The sequence below is a fragment of the Athene noctua genome, chromosome 2 (assembly GCF_965140245.1).
Source record: "Athene noctua chromosome 2, bAthNoc1.hap1.1, whole genome shotgun sequence".
Classification (NCBI taxonomy): domain Eukaryota; kingdom Metazoa; phylum Chordata; class Aves; order Strigiformes; family Strigidae; genus Athene; species Athene noctua.
In genome coordinates this window covers 13,926,308-13,944,401 of record NC_134038.1, presented here as the reverse complement: position 1 = coordinate 13,944,401, position 18,094 = coordinate 13,926,308, and the positions used below count along the sequence as shown (strand labels likewise).

Here is an 18,094-nt window from a genome sequence, read left to right as displayed (position 1 = left end):
CACGGGGAAAGGAAACAAACGTTGCCCGGCGCAGCTGCCCGGCTGGGTTAAGAACCGCAGCCTGGCTCCGACCCTGAGTGCCACCAGGCTGGCGACACGGGGCAGGGCGAGAGCCCGAGCAAGGGGAGGTTCAAAGCCCTCGGAGCTCTAAATATACAATTAAAATATTAATTTAATGTGGTCGAATCAAAGACGCCTCGTCGTAGATAGCACACCCCTGAAGTTACAGTGAGATTATGCTACTCGTAAATCCTATTAGCCTGGACTTGTTGGAAGATCCGCTATCTCGTAGCAAGATACAATCGGTAAATTCTTTCTTTTAATTACTTCATTGAAGTAAACAGAAAATAGTCTGGGTCCTATCTGTCTAGATCTTTGTGGAAGAAAGGCAAAGAGGCACGAGAGTTCAACGACAGTTTTAAATGGGGGAAAGGATTCCTGCGATGCAGCAGAGGAGCAGAGATTGCAGCATCCCTTGGAAATACACACCACCTTCTGCAAAGCAATACACAACCACCGCCTGAAGCCCACCCAAATTCCATCACAAGCCGAGGATGAAGAAATGCCTCCCACCTCCCCAGGTAACCCGTCCCGCTCGGAGGGGCAGCCCCACGGAAGCGGCACAACCTCTTCCAGCCCTTCATCGTCCCGCCGCCGCCCCTATAGCGGGGTCCAGCCTCCGCCGTCCTACACCAGGGGGGCAGCCCCGCCGTGCCGAGGTGGGGGTCCCGTCCCCACACGGGGAGGTGCAGCCACGCGATCCTGGACCGAGGGTCCGTGCCCTCCCGGCGCCGACACCGCCCGCACCGCCCGGGGCCGGTGGGGCCGCCCCCGCCGCGAGCCCTGGCTCCGCCCGGAGGATCAGCGGGGTCCGCGTGGTTCCGCCCGTGGAGCGGGACCGGGCCCGCGGCGGGGACCGGCGGAGCGCCCGGCGATGCCACCGGCCGGGCCGGGCAGGGGCCGGCGGCGTCACCACACGGGCTGTGGAGCGCCCGGCGGAGCCCACGCGGGCACCGCTCGGGGCGAGGGGGGGGTGCGTGGAAAATTCGCGGGGCTGAGCCGGAGGAGGAGCGGCCGGAGCCGGGAGGAGGGATGGGGGGGCACGGCCCCGCTCGCAACTTTCCACCGCGCCGAGGGACCCCGGCGGCCGCGCCGGCGGTGGTATCGTATGCAAATACGCACGCTGACGTCAGAGATCATGTGGGTTTTGGCGTAGATCCCCACCGATCGAGGGCTCTTTTTTTTTTTTCCTTTTTTTTTTCTTTTTTTTTTTTCCCTTTTTTTTTTTTCCTTTTTTTTTTTTTTTTTTCCGCGGCGGGGCCGGGGCGGCGTGAGCGTGCGTGCGCGCGTGGCGGTGCGCGCGTGTTTCCGCGCGGGCCGGCGCGGCGGGGGCGGGGGGCGCGGGGTCCCGCGGCCGCGGGCTGCCGCGGCGGCGCGCGGAGCGGCGCGGAGCGGCGCGCGGAGCCCCGGTGCCGCTCCGCCCGGGACAGTCGGTGCCGCCGCCCTGGGCACAGGTAGGAAACTTCCCAGGCGGGCCCCCCCCGCCGGGCGGCGCGGCGCTCCCGGCCCCCCCTCCCTGCACACATGCACTCGCCGGCGCTCCCGCCCCGGCCGCTCGCACCCAACTTTTCCTCGCCCGCAAAAACTGTCCCCGGTTCCCGGGACTCCGGCGGGGGCCGGGAGGAGGGCGGGGGGGGGGGGAGCGGGGAAGACTGGGGGGGTGGGGGGGGAAGCCGGGAGGGTTGTTCGGGGTGGGCTCTTAATTTTTTTAGATATATTTTTAATATTTCGCCATGCAGCCTCTTCCCCCCCTCCCCCCGCCCTCCTCCCCGCTCCCCACCACCTCCCGATCGCAAGTTTGGGTGACGGGGGGGAAGGCAGGAGGAAGGGGGGGGGGGAGGGAAAAAACATGTCTACGTTTGTCTATGTCGACATCAGCAACACAAAATATGGCGTCCGCTTTCGACAGGGCGTTACGTAGAGGCGAGCAGGGCGATTTTGTCAGTGCGGTCTTTAAAAAGGAGCCGTTGGCTTCCAGGGAGGGGAGGGGGGGCAGAGCCGCCCCGGGGGTGCTGCGGACGCAGGAGGGGCCCGGGCGCCGCTGCCACGCGTGGCTCCGCGCCCGCGGCCGGACTTGGCAGCGGTTTCTTCTGGTTTAATTTTTGATATTTTTTTTTTTTTTTTCCCCTCTGGCCCCCCTCCTTGTCGGCTCCTCCGTGACGCCGTGGCGCGGGGGATCGCTGCCTCCTGCCCCGCCGCTGCCGGTAGCGGCGGAGCGCGGCGGGGCGGAGCGGGCCGGCGCGCCGAGCCGGGACCGCGGCGGGGCAGAGCCGGGCGCCCCGCTCCATCCCTCCTTCAGCCTCTGACAAGGTCTCTGCCTTCCCCTGGCGTTTTATTTTCCCCGGGATGGGGAGATTCAGGGAAACTCGGCCTTTGGCACATTGCACCCACTTTTGGTTTGTTTTTTGTTTTTTTTTTTTTAGGAGGGATGACTTTCCCTTTTGTTTTATCTGGTTTCCAAAGCCTACTTTTTTCTTTTCCCTTCTCTTTCTCCCTCTGGGATGAGGGAGACAGCAGAAGTCAGTTTTTTCTCCCCTCTTTGCTAGGAATAAAACTCGGAAGTGGAGTTGGGATGTGCCAGCCTGACTTTGGGGGATCCCTCTGCCCTGCTCTTTCCTGAGCCTCTTTCCTGTTCACTTTGTGCCTGGGAATTCCTCCTCCAGCAGACAGCCTGGTGGGGGCATGGCCCTGGTTCCTCGCCCCTTGGGCTGCCCAGGCACCTCTTGGATGAAGGCTCCCCATCCTCTCTGGGCAGGTACTCCTTTTTAAACCCTGCGAGCTTGCAAGGGCCCTGCTGTGCAGAGGAGCTCTGCAAAAGTTTTAGGTTGAAGGCAGAGAGCAGAAGGAGGAAAAGCAGCCAAAGAAGTAGGAATGGGAGGGTAGAGGAGGACTCTTGCTGGGTGGGAAGGTAACTTGATGATCGGGATTGCTGGGTGTCAGCACCTCCTGCCAGCTGGGTCCCGAGGTGGGGCTGTGAGGAGCAGCGGGTGAGGGTGGCAGAGCGTGGGGTGCCTGGTGAAGCTGCATCTCTGGCAGCACCGGGGATCACCCTCAGCAATGCTGGGGTCGCAGTGTAAGGCCGTCAGCAGGGCAAAACTGGTCTTTCCTATTTGATTTCTTTGTCCCACAGGTGTCAAGATCACAGTTCAGGAAGGGATTTTAGCCCATCCTTAGTGAAGCAATGGTAGTCATCCCAACAAAAAAAAAAAACCACCAAAACATTTCCAAATTGGGCTGAGACCTAAAATGACAAATGCCTCAACATAATTCTTTTACAGCAAATGATGGTAAATCTTTGCCCCTCTCTTCTTCATCATCCAGCTCACCTGCAAATAATCCACATGTAGTTAGACAGTGAATTGTCTTTTTTTAAAAAACACCTACAGATTAAATTTTGCGCGGGGTTTATCCCTCCTGACTGGGGCTGGGAATAGTTGTGCAGGCGCAGGTGTGATTAGCAGGGGTCTGATGTCTCTCGCAGAAAGCTCTCATACATAGCCTTACTGGGAAAGGGCATGTGAAGTAACACTGCTCTGTGCTGCGTAGAGGAGTAATTTCGTTGTTTAAGAGGTATCTGTGACCAAAGTGCTTTGCCAGTGTAATATATTCCTGTCCCGGTGAAACCTTTCTAATGTAGATGTGGCTTCAGTCTGTTGTATGAACTCAGCAGCTCTTTGAAACACAGAATTGCAAATTGATCTCCAGGTCAGGGAAAGCAAGGTACCGGTCAGCAGTCGAGAAGAACATAAATGCTGAAAAGCCATACATTTTTGAAGTTGTTGGCCAGTCTGTATTTTACTTTGGCAGTCGGGTGCGTGTTACCCCTTTCAGGCTTCTGTAGAAATGTATGGCCAAGAGCTCTCCTGTGTTCGTCCTCTCTTCTTGCACCTGTGATGAACTCGGTGCCGGAAAGCACTTATAGATGTGCATAGCTCAGTATTCAGCCAAAGCCTGCGTGATTACTCACCTTCATAAAATGACGTTTTTCCTGCCTGCCAACCCCAAAAGTTCTCCTGTCAGAGTTTCATCCCACGGGACATCTCTGTCATTGACGTTTGAAAGGAGCATGCTCCTTCTAACCGCTTCCTCTCAAAATACCACTTCTTTTTCCCTATTTACCCTAGTTACAATAAACAATTTCTAAACAGTGTCTGTTAAATCAAGAATTTATTGTATGAGACAGCCTAAGTTGACAGGGTCATGTTTTGTTTCTTTTTGTTAGGGAGAAGTAGTTTTCTTGTGTTTTTATTACAAGTCCAAAAAGAAAGCTAACATTAAATATAGCGAAGTTACTTGCTTCTTTTTACATTTTCAAACCACTTTCAAACTGCTGCAGGCTGGAATGAGAACACAGCAGGTTTGGCTCATGCTCGTACAAGATGAAAATTTTAATGCCAGGCATGACATCACTGTATTTGCATGTGCGACATCTTCGGGTTTTATTCCTTTTAGCTTTGCTCTAACTCGGATGATCCTCAGCAATATTATTTGGAGTCTCTTCTGGTTGGGATGTTTTGACCCATGTCTAAATTACTTTCCTACGTGTCCACTTAAGGATTGAAATCATCCACTGAACATAAATCAAAATAGCGTTTTGATTAGAATTTGTTTAGAAACAGACAGTGTCACAACTGAATTCCCTGAGATTTTAAATGCATGGCCGTCAGGTTACAGTAAAGCTGCCTTTGCTTTTTGTGTGGAGACAGTGTAATTATTTTTTTGACTTTCTTTCAAGTGTGAGGATAATTCAGCAAGTGTGTTTTTGCCATAAGAGTTCCTGCAAACTGAAGGTTGTAACAATCACATCTGCTTGATGGTATCTGTTTGTATTGAAAGTAAGTAATAAACAAAAGTAGGCATTAAAATAATCTGTAAAATCTTTAACTTAAAACCATTAAAGTAATTGCTGGCCTTCTGTCAAGGTGTGCTTACATGTGTCACATCAGCTGGAACTAATTTCTGGTGTTAGTTTATTTTATTAATCCCTCAAAATCAGTAGGTCTGAAGTTTACTGACTGTCATGATACGATTCAGTCCCAGGGTAGCAGCAAGTTTGGGTTTTTTTCTGAAAAAGCCAAAAGAGTTGTTAATTTCCAGAATGTTACAAATGCTATTTGTACAGGCTAGTATTGAGAGTTTGGTTTGCAAAAGTGTAGCAAAATAGAAGTGAAGTGAATTGGGCCCTTGGAAGAAGAGAGCTCAATTCCAGCCTTGCTATCCGGAGGCAGTTCAGAAACCACCAGCCCAGCCCTCCCTCCCCAAAACCGCCATGCCTTTGCAAGTCAGAAGGGTTGTTTGATTGATTGTTTTGTTTTAAAAAAAGATGCACTTGGGGTTGTTTCAAGAAACGCTGTGCGTTTGGATATAAGACGATGCACTTGGCAAGCATTTTTCAGAACAGTGAAACCCAAAACCTGTTTCTAAAGTGAAAACTGAATTTTACATAAGCTGAGTTTACATAAAATGGCCAGTATTGTGAGTCTGCTGGTGAAACTGGGAAATCCGGTCAAACTGAGGGAGATGTGTGAAATGATTTTGTGTATTTAGCACTGAAGAAGACTCAGATGGCTGGTTTTTGTTAGTGAGCAGAGGGAGAACGACACAGGCAAGCAGAGGAGGTTCTGGCATTGGTAACCAGGATGGGACTTTTTTAAAGTCCTCCGAGGGGGGGTTTATTCTGGTAGCTGAGGACATGGGTTATGGTGCAACATCCCCTTGAATTCACAGATGAGACGGCACATGCCAGAGCTGCCTGTGGCAGGCGATGCCCGGAGCAGGACTGGCAGTGGGAAGACTCGTGTTGACGCTTGGCAGAGGGGTGTGTTTGCCATCTGGAGGGCTGATGGAGAAGGGAGGAAGGGTCGGGAAGCAAATGGGGAAGAAGGTGATCTGTAATGCCTGCGTGGTTAGAAATTGCACGTCGGGAAAGGAGGGGGGACATTTCAATGAGATTTGACAAGCCCATCAGCCTGGTGTGCAGGGTTCGTGCGAGGTGGTGAAAGCAGGGTACATGCAAGGAATTCAGTGTCACTCCAGCAACGAGCCTCCCCAGCTACATCTATGGTTTATACCTTTTCCAGGTTGTGCACCCTGGGCAGACTTTCGATTAGGAACCTATCTAGCAAAGCAAAGCCTGCTCACCACTTGCTTGCTTCTCAAATTACCTTTTGCAGATATTTTGGGAGGAATTTGCAGATCCCCTCCTGCCCCCATAGACTACAGGTTAAGCAGGGCCGTGGTCCAGGCTCACCCTAGTTGCCGTCTACAACATTGACAAGCTCTGCAGTGATGTAGGTCTCCATTGGTCTTGTGCTGCCCTTTGTTTTGCAGCTGGTGGAAGCCCGCTGGCTGCGCACACCCCAGGGCTCTGCCTTGAAGGACAGCCCCAGCATTCATAGGTCCTAGAACCATAGAAGGGTTTGGGTTGAAAGGGACACCGTGCAGTAGATCATGTTGCTCAAAGCCCCATCCAACCTGACCTTGAGCACTGCCAGTGCCAGAGCATCCACAACTTCATCGTAAAAAAATTCTTCCTTACATCCAATCTAAACCTACACTATTCTGGTTTAAAACCATTGCCCTTTTTCCCATCACTACAGGCCTTGGTAAAAAAGTAAGCATTTATATATTTCAGTGTACCCAGCACCTAGCAGTGCACAAGCACATTGGTGGGTCTGCATCCCTCAACTATGCCAAGAACTTGCTCCTTGGGTGAATTTGCTGGTGGTGGGTTAATCCTCCCAACTCTGTGCAATGAGTTTGATAAGTGGCATTAGCAAATATGGCCCTTTGCTGGGGTAACAGTCTTTGTGCTCACGGGTTTTGGAGCACAGCTCCATCAATGATATGTCCTGCCTTGGGCTGATACAACCACGTGGTAAGCATTAGTGGTACAGACCTGACGTGAGATGTTTCCATGCAGAGATGTCTGCTGTCGTGTGCTCGTTCAGCTCTTGATATCTGCACATCAGCACTCCTCTCTGGAAGACCGTTTTTACTGCTTGAGTTAAGCCCAGGTTAAGCCCCATCCTCCCTGCAGGAGCAGGCACTGGGGACTCTGGAGCACAGGAGCATCCTGGCCCAAACACAAGTGGTGGCTCTGTTGTGCATGTCACAAAGTTTCCTCCAGACCTGTGTTACCTGACCACAGCATAGTTCAGTTCACTTGGGAGACTCCTCCACAGCCTGAAATTGATCTGTCCTGAAAAAATGTGGCAAAGCTGAAGAATGAAGTTATTTCCCATGTGTTACTCCACTCACTGTACCCTTAGCTGTGGGTTTGCATGGAAACAATCTCAGTGAGAAGCAAACCTCTGCTTCGCTCTCTCCTTTCTTAAGTGAGAGATACGGTTTTTTAGTATTATTTTTTAACCTGAAGCATTTCAGTGATGTGATTTACGGTGTGATCCCAGTTGGCACCAGTGGAGGGGACAATTAACTTCATGCAAGCAGTCAAGCAGTGGGAGGGGTGGGAGAGGAACTTCTCGCACTGGTTTCCATGCCCCATGATGGGCCTGAAATCTCAGTTTTCCTTTCATCTTTTTTTCCCACTAGTCCTGTCCTGACCTTATTTCCCCTCTTAAATACTAAATATTTTTTTAAACCTGCAACCTCAAATTACCTGTGGATTGTCTGTTGTTCTCACCATTTTCTGGTGTGAAAACTGCGTATTTTACTTGCTAGAGCTTAAAACAAACAAAAAAACCCCACAAATGGAAAGAGATTTTCTTGCTTGTTTTGAGTCGGTGACAATAACTAAGGAAGCCTCAAGTTCAGGGTTATTTAACCTCTTGTCCAGTCTGATGAGTGGAGGAAGAAGCCCTGTGAGCAAAGCTGTGTAGGGAAAAATGTGATTTCTTTATTTTTAAACAGTCTTCTGGTTCGTGTTGGTTTTTCTTTTTTTAAATAGCACCCAAAAGAAAAAAGCAGGTTCTGAGCTCCTGCTAAAGGCGCTTTCAGAGGGATTTAATAAAATACCACTATTTCTTAAGAACTCGGTGCCCCTTCCCTTGCGTCAGATGCATGTGTTCCTTTTTGTCACTCTGCAACTTAGACAATTTAAAAAAAATATTTTTAAACCTAATTTCGTGCTTATTAGTTTCAGTTACTTTATGTTACTCAGTAATGTTTACTCAGATAGCAGAAGTGGGGAAATACTTGTTCTTTTTTAAAATCTGTTTTGCAGGAAGAAAATCCCGGAGTAAACAGCTGGAGGTAGTAAGTTTTGTTGGATTTCAAAGAGTGCCAGGACAGAGGCCCTGGGAAGCGTTGCGGGGAGGTTTTGCGTCCTCTCATGCTGGGGGAAGCTGGTACAAAGCAGACAGTGCCGGCATCTCGGAGCTTTGCTGCCGGGCTGGCGGAGCACTGCTGATTCACTCTCGAATGCAATAAAGGAAAGTCCTGATGGTTCTGGCCTGAAGTGTTTTTGAGGAGATGCCTTTCCCACCCCTCTTCCTGCCTCCCACCTCTAAAGCAAATATGTTTTGTTGTGGGGTTTTTTCTCAACATCCTCTTAAGCATGAACTGTCAGACACCGCAGGGAGTTTTTCCTTGTCCTTTGTCTCTCCAGAAACTGATTTATTTAAATGATATGCTGGGAGCACACTGCTGTTACAGGCTTCGGTGCTTGTCATCTGGGCTTCAGTACAGTTTCCTTGAAAATTGTGGAAGATGGGGTTATCCCAGCGGATCACGGTCCCCCCTGAAGCTGATTTTTTTCTGCATTTTTCCAAAGAGATTCCCCTCCCCGGTCTTCTGAGAAGAGCAATGTTGAGTTGGACCTATTTATTTCCATGTGATTGAAAGGTGAGGAAGTTGTTTGAACGCTCGGCTCCCTCCTAGGGAGAGCGCATGGTTGCCTGTGGGACCACTGCACCAGCACCCTCCTTTCGCTTAGCGAAAGGTGGTTACAGAGTCCTTTATCACTTACTTATTTCCCTGTCCCTGTTTGGCATCCCCATGGTATCTCTTGCAGCCTGTCACAGTCATGATGCTGCTTTTCATTACTGTCAGGCAATGCTCGGTACCAAGAGGAGTTGTGACCTCGTGGTTGCAGATTTTTGGGATCTCCTTCGTCTCTCAGGACTGGGCAGCCAGGTTTTTTTGAGAGCCAAAAGCACTTTTACCTGGGCTTCAACCTAAGGCACAGGTCTCCCCAACCTGTGCTGAGGCACAAGCATCTTAACAGGAAGGCACCAGCTCCACTGTGTTACCATTTTGAGTGTTAGGTTTAATTTTCTTTGAGAAGCCAGCAGTGATAAAATGCTGAAAAAACCTCATGTGGGGTTTTCAAACCAGGGAAGGTACCTGGGGATGCTGCACAGGAAAGTCAGCAAACGTGGCAGAGTCCCTGGTGCAGCTGTGCCAGGCTGCTGGCCACAGAGGCTGGTGGCTGCTGAGGACCTGCAGGATTTTGCCTAACTGCTGTGGGTAGGAGTTTTCCAGGTACAAATGGTTGTGATTAAATTCAGAGGGAACTGCTGCCTTAGGAGGCCTTTACTTCCCTCTGTCTGTCTGGGATCCTCCAGCATAAGGAAGGAATAGGCTCCACATGTGTTTTAAAGCAATTGATGCAACAAGGAAGAACGATGTGTTTGGAGGCAACTGATTTCTTAACTGCTCTCAACTTGGCATCTTGTCTTTCTTTAGAGTTAGAGCATCCTCACAATTTTGCTGTCGCTAAAACAGTTTTTAGAGGATGCTTCTCTGTGTATCTGCTGGCATCTCGTCTGTGTGCCTTGCAGTTATGTCAAGGGGATGAAGTGGTTTGGGAAATACTACTCAAGGCGAACACAAGTTTCAAAATCCACAGTTAATCAGACACAAGAAAAAAGAATGTTAGCTCTCTAAAGTGTTTTGCTTCCAAGCCTAAATATACTTGAAGTGCCTTGAATTCTGTTTGCTTGTCCTGTTATCCTGGATCTTAGCCTCATCTATAAGTACCTTATTCTCATGTTTTACCTTATTTTTATGTGTTTGCCCTCTGTTTGATGGTCCAGGTGAGCATGCAAACACTCTGTGCATCACCAACCCAGGAGAGGAGTGTCACGATATTATTTATGCCAAAGAGTGCTCATACATAGGGATGATCTTAGCTCCGACCCCATCTCTTCTCCAACAGCAGATCAGAGCACCAGGTCAGTGGATTTAAAGTTAATCTTCTGAAATCTGAACTCCTTTTTGTTTGCTCTGCTATTGCTTCTTGGCAAGTAGTAGACAGTCTCGTTCTCCCTGCAAAGTGCTCATGAGTGGGTGCTTTCAGCCTTGAGGTCTGCAGGTGTGGGGCATGGGGGATGACAGGGCATTAGCACACCCCTTGCCAGCTGACTTCAGTTCCCTGCTGAGCACCTCTCCCACAAAATTTCTAGGGGACTTAAATATGTGGGGGTTTTGGAAAAAAAAAAAAAAAAGTCACAAACCCCTATCTGCACTCTGTGCCCAGTTTAGGAGGATGTACGTTGTTGACTGCATGTTTTGCATTTTTAATTTCTTCGTGGTACACTCTTCTTCCCCTCTTCCACCACCTGCCTGCTCCCACCCTGCCATCACATGTGTCCGCATCCCGGCAGGGAGCCTGCTGCGCCAGGGTGCTTGCAGGGCAGGGAAGGCTCCTTTCCAGCCACAGGGAATGAGCTTCTCTGGTTCCTGATGGAGTGAGGGACCTGCTTTGAAACGGGAAACACACCCTGAAAAGTGGCCACGGTACTTTGCAAGGATATTGTGCATTTAACATTAGCACTGCCGCATCCTAAAATGGGTGGTGATATAAACAGTATGCAGTACTGTATGACAAAGGATTTGTGGCTGTTCGCAGGCTGCTTTACCTAGAGAAGGTAGCAGGCAGCAAGAGGGGATGGAGATTACCACCTGGTCTCTGCCACACTTCTAACTTCTCTTTTAGATGTTTTGTGTGCAACAGTGTGAGCTGTAGTTTGCTGCATTTGGAAACAGTGTATTTGCACAGGAAAGATTAGTTCATACCTGAGCCGCCTCCTCTCTATATCGATATCTGCAGCCAAGGTTGGAATTTGGTCATATTTTTCAATTAGCTGCATTGGACTCGATGCATCCTTTGCTATTTGCCTCACACTGGTGCAAGGAATACCCTGTAGTAGGTGCAGCTCTCGCAGGACTGCTCAGACTGGTTCATGTTTTCATCTAACATGCTGTTATGATTTTACTTTAATTTTTTAATCTGCCTGTATTTTTTTCATATCTGTGTAGATGGGGATTTCGTTTGTTCCTTCTCACTCTCATCCTGACCTTTTTACTGAATCTCAGGGTGGAGGTTGCTACCGTGTGTCATAAGGTCACTGTCACATTGGGTTTGGTTTGCACATCTGGGCACTGCCATAGCATCTTTCAGAAGGATTCCCACAGTGAGCTTCTGGCACACAGATCAGCCGGGAGACCCTTCTTCTGCTCTCATTCATGATCGCTGATCTGCACAGCAGTGGAGAAAGACTGTGATTTGCCACCCCTTACTATTGGTCTTTTACAACCTACAGATACTCATCTTGAAACACTCCTCACCTTTCACTGTAGCCACTTGGCTTGGTTGGGGTTGCACCTTGATTTTTTGGCTAGCATGTGAATGGCCTTTGTCCCATTGCTGTGTTTTAAAATCAGTAAAAAACAAGTACTCAAAAAGTTGGAAACAGTAAGTTTAACACAGACTTAGTACTGAAACTTTTACAGTGTAGCTAGGAGGAAAAATATTAAGAATCTTACTACTCTGTTTTTTCTTCTTTTTTAAATGAAACAGGCACCTAGTAGGAAGCTGATTAAGAAACATTTGAAGTTGGGTGGGTTTTTTTGGTCATTAAACTTTTTTCTTACTTGTCTGTGGCTTTAAAATACCCATTCTTAAATTATGTAAAATAGATGGTATGAGGGTGAGGAACAGCCCAATGCACATCTGAGTTTGGCAGGGTTCTTCATACGAGAAGTTTCATCCTTAATGTGATTTAAATAGTTCAAGGTATTAAAGTCTTTAAATCAAGTTTTATAATGATTTTAAGATGTTCCCCACTTAAAGTATAAAGGAATGTTACATGCTATGGGTTTTAAAAGGAAGCACTGTACATTCATTGCTAATTATGTACTTTAATATTAAATCCAAGTACTAATATTTTTTTCCAAGGCACATTTGGCAAATGATAGTTTTTAATCAAATTACAGAATAAAATAATTACTTGAAATTTAACATAATAAACTTATTTTATAGATCTTAATACAGTGAGGTTTTATTGAGGTCACCTTTGATCTTCATTGAAAGTAGGCAGGCAGAGTCTTGTTTGAAGGCAAGCAAAGCCAAGGACCAGTTTTGTTAAAAACTAGAAATTGATCATCCCAGGAGGTGCTGCCCACCATTTAGGTGAGAGTAGGGTGCTGACAGAGAAGTTTTTTGTCTCTTCAGTGAGTACCTGCAGACAGATTAAGCAAAGCATAGTTGTTAGATGGTGCAGTCCCCATCCCTGGAGGTGTTTTAAGAGTTGGGTCGGCATAGTGCTGAGGGATCTGGTGTAGTTGGGAACTGTCAGTGTGAGGTTAATGGTTGGAATGGATGATCTTCAAGGTCTTTTCCAACCTAGACAATTCTGTGATAGTTCTTTAAGAAAGGGCCCAATGCTGCACTTGCCTTTCACTCCTGTGCTATTTAACATCTCTGGTTTGGAGGGTGAAATTAAGTCTATAACTCTGAAATTGAGCTTTACTTTTCCTTTCCTTCTTCACAGTGAATGCAAGGCTCTTGAATGCCAGCTCTGAGCATTAACAGCCTGAACAGATGAAGTGCAAACTTTTGCACTCTGTGCTAAGGACACTTACATAAAAGGGAGATATTCAGATTGCCTCCAAACCCCAGTCAGTTTGTGAGCTTGCTGTTGAAGAAGATGGGCTTGTGCTGTCCCTGTCCACCTGGGGGTCTTCAGGGAATCTATCTGCTAACAATCTTTACTTTTTTGTGCAGACCCCTATTAGTTGTTGAGCAGTAAAAGCTTCATCTGTCACAAACCAGATGTGATGTGAGCTGAAATCCAGGAAGCTGATTATTCCTGGGGCCAGTGGGACTGACGCAAACCACTTTCCAGCGTGTTTAACTCGTGAGATTGAATTCCTACATGGAATGGGAGAGGGGTCAGACTAACCCTTCTGCACTTCATGGCACTGATGGTGGGCATCTCTTCTCCACACCCTGTTTCATGAGACCAGTAGGAAGTTACTATCTTCAAGAATTTCACCTCTGTCAAATGCAACAGACGTTAGCCAACAATTGAAAAAAAAAAAAGTAGTGCTGGGATTGACAGACCCACATACACACAAATGTGGAGGCAGCTGGAAACCAGCCTCACAGATCCCTTAAAAATCGGTGATGCCAGCAGGGGTAAAAAGAAGGAAATGGAGTTTGGCGATGTCCAAACTTTTACCCAGTTCTTCTTGCCATCTGACTTTCATTTAGCCCCTGTCTGGGCTATAGAGCTGGAGTTGCTCTTGACAGCCTGGCTGACGGGCAGCAGCTGCATGATGCCCTTCCTCAGTAAAGCTCCCAGTAAAGGAGTTACCAAAAGGTGACGTGCTTTCCCGGCTTCAAACATACAGACAAGACAGTGTCAGTTCAGAGGCATGAAAGAGTGAGTACAGCAAAAATACCTTTTCACTGAAGTCTTTGCTCCGTGCAAGGCTGAAATCACAGGAGCTGTTCTTTGAAGTTGACTGCCTAATTGTATTGTGAATTTGGCTTTCAAGGTGCAGCTTCGAACAAGTAGCTGAGACCTTTAAAAGGCCCAAACCCCCACTCTTTTTATTGGCATTTTTACATATGTATGACTGCAGGGTGCACACATGCACCTGCACACATGCATTGTGTGGTCCTACCTAGTAAGTGTTTGGGACATCACACTTGTGTTTAAGACGCAGCACTGAGGCCTTTTCACTCCTGCAGATGTGCCCAGAGCATCAGGACAGTTGGTTCAGAGCCTTTGCAGCAGTCTCCATCCCTGCTGGGTGACAGCAGTGGAGCAGGGGTATCGGGTGCGGTTCTGCTGGAGGACCTGTGATCAGCTCCTGGGTCTTGCCGTGATGGGGAGTGTTTGATAAAAGGATCAAGCCGTTCCTTCGCATTATCACATTGTAGTGAATGGGCAAACACTGCTGGTCTCATCTTGCCGTTACCTCTGAGATCACCAGCAGCTCCTTCATTAACTATTAATGGCCTGCTCATTAATGCTGTAAAAGGCTAGGACCAATCTTGCAAATTTTCTGGACTCTTCCCCTGAAATATTTATGACTTGCTCACTGTGCAAAAGGGCAAGAGCAACAGCAGAGAACATGCCTTCAAGTTTTGTTGAGCATTATTAAAGAGCTCATGAATATGAAGAAGGTGGCAGCTTCTCTTTAGTTTTGCTTTCCAAGCTTGTGCTGCACATCTGGCTGTAGGGGTCAAGGAGCCTGGTGGTTTGCTGAGGCATTAGTGGCTCAGCTGGTCCCTTGGTGAGCCATTACTCCAGGCAACCCCCTGTAACATGTCAGATTCATAACCAGACTAACCTAGTCTAGTGTCTGGTATTCAGCCTCTGAGCAGAGTCTTGGCTGCTCTAGTTCCTGTAGTGCTTTCCTTTGCATCATGTTCTACAAGCACCAAGGTGTAAATGATGCCTCCAGGGAAGGTTTTATTACTTTCATAATGGGGAAGCTGAGGCACAAAAGTTGAACAATTTGCCAGGAGCTGAGCAGTGGGAAACCAGCAGAAAATGGAAATGGTTTTGCCCAAAACTTTAATGCTACTTTTGATTAAAGTCTAGTTAGTGTGAAAGAGAGGGACACTCACTCACCAAGCCTCATCTGAAGCTGTTGCTACAAGTCATTCTTGTCCCATCCCAAACAGAGCTCCTACGTGATCGCAGAGAGATGCACTGATTAGTGCTTTCCCTGGAAAGGTGTCAGTTGTTTTAGCTCCCTCTGGTACCAAAAAGCAGCAGGGAAGCTATTTTTCCCCTCCATCCAGATTCTGGAGATAAAAATGAGCTCTTCCCATCACTTACATCTACCAGCAATAAAGAGCCTGTCCACTAAATCCCAACTGCAGCTCATCTGATGGTGCACCAGGCAGATTAGAATCTATATTTCTTGCCCACAGCCGTCTGCAGAGCAAACACTAGTGTTAATACTGTTGCTGGCTTTTTTTGGTAAAGTAGGGAGATATGCTTTAAAGAGAACAGGTGTGACTCCAGAAGTGAGGACTGGTCTGTATAGAGTTTAATGTTTTTTCTATATGCAGCTGGCCTTTAGAGTAAAAAGGCTCATGTGTGTTTGAAAGATGCAGGGTGTCTCAGAAATGACCAGACTTTTAATATTGTTTGAGCTTCTGGGCTTGTGGATAGTGCCAGAGTAGAGCCAGGCAGCAAAATAGACCCATATCAGAAGCATTCCCTGGTACAACTTTCTCATTATTATTTCTTACAGAGTGTGAATATTTTATCCCAGATTATATCAGATTACAGGGGATGCTTGGTTTCTCTCCTGGAGCGATTCCTTTTAGTTGATGAAGCAAAATTACAGTGGACCCACAGTAAAATTTCATAGTCCTGTCTTTCACCAAAGCAGTGTTGTAAGGTTTTATCTTAACAGCTTAATTTCATACTGCTAGGACAAGGTGAAAAGCCCGCTCAAGGTAGCCTGGTGGTAGCCACAATTTAGTGGTCATATTGCACCCTGTATGACTACAGCAGGCTCTTATTGGACTCCATTGTCACATTGATTTCCAGGCAATCCCGTCAGCGTGCTGAATGCCATCTGGTTTTGCCCTCAGAACTAGCATAAGCGCCTCTGGGGAAGACTTCTGAGACAAGAATAACATTCAGATCTTGAGTGACCCTTGTCATTCTTGATTGAAGCAATTCCTCCAAAAACTAGAAAGTGGGTAAATGCAGGAATTGAGTCCCTGTACCTTGGCTAGTGCAGCTCTTCCAGAGACAGCTGCAGTGGAGGCTGCAGAGCAGGTTATTGGTTTTTTTAGTTACCAATGGGACAGTTACCTCTCCATCTGTAGAGCTGCTCTCTTCCTTGTGGAAGATCTCTCCCCTCATCTCAGCAAGGGCATGAAGCTCCACCTAAATTTTGGGAGCCTTTTCATCGCTTCTTCCTTGATAGTGAGGAGGAGTCTGCCCAAAGCAGGCCCTGTTCCTTCTTTCTGAGTTTAGGGTTGAATCACAGGTGAGGAATGTTGCAAAATCTCTGTTCCAGAGCATAGGGAACGAGTGTAATTCAGAATGTTGGGGGCTGTGTCTTATCTCTGTCAAAGGCATCAATGGTCAGGTATCAATGATGTGAGAAAATACATCAGTAGTTAACATTTTCAGTAAGTAGAAACTTAACTACATCCTACGAAATAACTGGAAGAGGGAGGGGTTCTGTGTGGAGAACAACCTGTGGTTTTTGGTGTCATAACTTGACATAAAAGAGCTGCTGGCAGCAGAGAAATTCCAGATGTGTCTTCTGCATGCTGCTCAGCTGCGGGTTGTGTTTCCAAGGAAAAAGCGTGTCTGTTTGCACTCTTGGGCAGAGTCCTGATTTCAACACTTTCAGACTGAGGACTGGACCGTGCTTTGGAGGATGCTGCAACTCATTACTCATTTTCCTTTTGTGCCAGTGTACTCATGTCTTGTCAAGATAAAAATGATTGCTCACATTTATGAATAGTGATTTCTGAAGTCTAGCCGTTAAAGTGATTTCTTGGCATCTAAGCGATCAATGGGGTACCAGTAGTTCACAGGGACTTGTGAGTCTCCAGCATTTTTGGTAGAAAACAGCTGTTCATTAAGTATATCCATGTTTGCCTTGTGTCCTAGGACGCAGTACCCAGATTTGGAAGTGTTAGTTTAAATTTTCGTGTGCGTTTAGATTGATGGGTACTCTAGCCAGCAACAGCTTTGGTTCATGGTAAATTCTGATTCAAGAAAATGTTATCTGAGCCTAGAATTAAGAGGAAGAAAGGGCAAAACCAGCCTTATAGTTCATGGGTAGAAATGGGGGAACCCAAATAAAATGGCTCCTGGTTGAGGCTAAGATGAAGGTGTCCTGCAAGACCTGCTAAACTAGGCCTTTTCAGAAAAGTTTAATTGCCCTTTGAGATGTGTTTGTTTCTCATTTTTGTCCCTGATACTGTTTACATATTGGCTTGCCTTGGCTTAAGGAGTACAAATTTGCCTTGCGATTGTCGTGCTTGCATAGTTGGGTCCATCTGCACTAATGTGATGTGATAGGGCCCCAAACAGCACTCATCTAAAGTTTGCATATCAATGAAAACTGTCCTGTTTTATAAAACCATTTATTTCGCATCAGCATCTTGACTTTACTTGACAACATCCAGTGGTCCCCACCCCCAGTGAATTGAGCAGCTCTGTGTGGAAAGGCACAAGGCTGAATTTTTTATTACAGCACGGGTTGTAATGTAAGCTAGGAAGTTAGCTCATATCTCTCCTTCTTCTGAAAATAGCTTGGGGTTAATCCATGTCTACATGGATTCAACTTCTGCCAGCAAAGCTGTACTGCCCAAAAAGCATGGAGAAGTGTGATTCCCGAGTGACACGGCCATGCTGGCACAGCCCCAAGACACGGCATGTGTACACTGGGGAAGCCACCCTTTCTCTGGCCTGCGCAGGACTTATGCGAGGCTCTTGTAGAGCACCGCTTTGTGTGATAGCCCTATCTGCCATGTAGCGTTTTGGCAAGATTACATATGGGTGTTTGCCTGCTGTTGGAGTGCTTCTGGCATCTTAGTTCCCGTAAATTTTTGAAGGGGTGTTTTCAGATTCCCCTCAGTAAAACAGAGGTGAAGGCACATTTTAATGTTGCAGGTCCTCTCTAATTGTCCGTCTTTGTGGGGTGGTTCTGATGTTCCCGCCACCTTCTGGAGTGGGGCATGGCAGTTGTTATTCTAGCTGTGTGCCATCTATTGCTGGATAATGTTGCAAGATTCAAAAATAAAAAGTGGAAAAATACGCAGACAGAGGACACAAGGCCCAACTTTACCTCT

The 18,094-nt window shown here is 47.5% G+C and overlaps 1 protein-coding gene across 8 annotated transcripts in view; it reads left to right on the top strand.

The window, feature by feature from the left end:
- Positions 1-519: 519 nt before the first annotated feature.
- The window catches only part of ZHX2 (zinc fingers and homeoboxes 2), a 77,897-nt gene continuing 60,322 nt past the window's right edge, over positions 520-18,094 (top strand). For 2 of the 8 annotated variants that reach the window (XM_074898492.1, XM_074898490.1), the window contains exon 1: positions 938-1,200. The gene's annotated coding sequence lies outside the window, so the exon portion shown is untranslated. Of the gene's footprint in view, positions 582-937; positions 1,201-1,401; positions 1,515-8,794; positions 8,866-10,058; positions 10,197-18,094 lie in introns of those variants that run through there. The other 6 variants (XM_074898488.1, XM_074898489.1, XM_074898493.1 and 3 more) reach the window with 6 other exon arrangements.